The following is a 2,948-nucleotide window of genomic DNA, read 5'->3' on the forward strand; positions in this document are numbered from 1 at the left end:
AAGACAAGAATATTTTTTTCTTTTTGAAAAGCGGAACATTTAAAAAAACCAAATACGGAATATACGGATTCTATAGATTGCCGTATTTAGAGAGGCCTGCCCATGCCCAAGGAGCAGTGTGACGTCATTGACGCCTTTTCCATACCAAGCACGGCGCAGGAACAGTGCGTGAGAGCAAGTCTCCCTACTCAACACCCACGTTTTGTGTCCGGAAGCGGAACGGCAAGTGGCGTATCGTTCACGCTTACAATAGGCTAAATGCTGCCACTATTCCAATCAGACGCCGATTCCTGGGAATGATGTTTTCCAGAACAATTTGGTTGTACAGTTCACTCGACTAGGTCGATGGGTATTTCGAATTGCTCCTGAGAGCGAGTGATATTCCGCTGACAGCGGTGGGCACTCCGTGTGGGTTGATCTTGGAGTGTCTGGTGATGCCCCAAGGGCTGTCAAATGTACCAGCAACATTAAATCGTCTTGTGACGTATTTGTCCAGGCCCCATCGGGCGTATGCACAAACATACTTCGACGACATCTTTGTCCACGGTCGTGCGGGGCACGGGTGGACAAATGAGAAAAACCACATCGTCCATTTGAGAGTGGTGTCCGAGTGCATGCGCACGAATAAGCTGTATGCCTTTGCAGATAAGTGCATCTTCGGAGTTGAAGGAATTCAATTTCTAGGGGCTTCAATGCAAACGTAGTCTTCGCGCGGCCCCCACTAAGATCAAGGCCATTGTGGACTGGCCGGTTTCAGAGAACCAAAAGGAGTTGCTCAAGTGGCTTGGCCTCGCCAACTACTTGCACTTGTACAGGAAGAATGCGGAATGGTGTTGGGACACCGAGCATCGGAAATTTTTGACAGGGTCAAAGACAGGCGTTGCCAGACCACGATCGTCCTTTTAGTGTCGTCTGTGCACTGCTGCAAGCAGACGCCGAGGGGCGAGATTGGGTGATCGCGTTCGATTCTCGCCAGCTTCAGGCTGCGGAGAGGAACTACGCAGTTCATGACAAGGAATAACTTGCGATGAAGTATGCACGTTTCAAGTGCAGGGTGCACCTGCTTGGCTCAAAGCCGTTTGTGATCTACACAAATCATGCGTCACTACGCAATGCGACTCAGTCGCCTCACCTCTCGCAGAGGATGGCCAGGTGGCTCTTATCTAATATAACTTTGAGGTGAAGTATGAGCCAGGAAAGCAGAATGCTTGGCAGATGCGTTGTCACGCAGGCCTCTTGCTCATGTCACGACGGTGGCGTCGTCGATGACGGATTTTCTGCACTGCATACACGGGTGATGATATGTGTGTAGCGCTGCTACAGGCTCTCGGAAACATGAAGTTTAAAAAATCGAACGAGAAGTTGTCGGCGCGTTTGCGCGCACGGTTACAGCGATATTCGCTGAGTATCCTTTTGCTGTATTATAGCACCGATTTAACGGATACACCACGAACCGCGGTTCTTCGCGATGAGGATTTAAAATATCGCATTCTCTATGAGGCCAACTTCACCTTACTAAGTGGTTATCTCGGTCGTGAGAAGATGTACAGCTCAGTGAGTTGCCACTATTGGTGGCCCAAGCTGTACAAATGGATGAACACATATGTGCGCACGTGTGAGAAGTGTCAAAGAATGAAACTCTCTTCGAAGGTGGTGGCGCCGCTGGCCAATTTACGGCTACCCTCCGGGTGTTGGTAGTCCATAGGTATGGACCTTGTGTTTGGCATGCCGAAGGACTCGGTGGGCAACACGGGTGTGGTGATCTTTGTGGACCGTTTGAGCAAGAAGCATTTTGCGGCAGTGCCGAACACCATCGACGGTGTGGGTACAACGACGCTGTGTGTCGATCGTGTCTTACGACAACATGGACTCTCGGAGTAAATTGTCTATAATAAAAACCCATGATTCACTGGGAAGGTTTGGTCGGCAATCTTCAGGGTGCTGGGCACCAAGTTGACTATGTCAACAGCGGACCACCCACAGACAGATCAGATGGCCAAACTGAGCGCGTAAATCGCATCATAAATGTTCTTTGCAGCATCTGCGCCGAGATGCCGAAGCACTGGAGCGCCATGCTGTCACTTGTGGATTTCGCTTTGAACAATGCAGTGTATGCGTCTACCGGCTACAAACCGTTCTACGTGAACGGGCTTGTTAATCCTTGCGTCTCGCTGACGCCGCCATCCCATGGCTCAGAGTTTGGTGGGGGAGGAATAGCCAAACTGCTGCTGTCAACCCCCTCATTGTCCGTAAGGAAGTCACTGACTTCCTGTCCGCTAGACTGAAAGTCCCACGACACGCTCGCGATGCGATGGCTGAAAGCCAAGACATGCAGATGGAATATTTGGAGGGAAAAGGTAGTGGAAATAATCGAAACTTTGAGGTCTGAGACCTGGTTTTATTAAATGCAAAAAAACTCCCTACACATGCAGTCTGTGCTGTCTTTAAGACAAAGCTCCGCCCACGGTTTAAGGTCCTGGCCAAGCGAGGACTTGCGAATACGCTGACCCTTCCAAGAAAGATACACACCCGCCTGGTGTTTTATTTGGGCTTGCTTATGCTGTACCGGGATTCGGCGCAAGTGAACGCGGAAGCGTTGGCGCCGAGGCGACCACCAAAAGTGCCCTGCAATTCAGAAGCTGAATCATCAACTGGGGGGGGTGAGCATGAGTGCAACGATCTCCATTTCCAACGGCGCTAGGCGCTCCAACGTAGCTCGAAGTGACGCGTTCGTCTGCTTGACGGCTAGAAGCCGCCTCGACAGAAAATGATATTCCGCAACGCGAGGCAGTCAGTGCACAAAGTGCTCCAGGCTCTCGAGGACTTCTGCATAGCGGCATACGACCTCGGCAAGATCTGAGCGGAGTGCTGATGACAACAGACTTTTACATCCAGAACTCGAATAGCTTCGGCGAATCACCAGACAGCGATCAACCAAGTCGTTATCG

This window comes from Plasmopara halstedii (assembly GCF_900000015.1).
Source record: "Plasmopara halstedii genome assembly, contig: Scaffold_2904, whole genome shotgun sequence".
Taxonomy (NCBI): Eukaryota; Oomycota; class Peronosporomycetes; order Peronosporales; family Peronosporaceae; genus Plasmopara; species Plasmopara halstedii.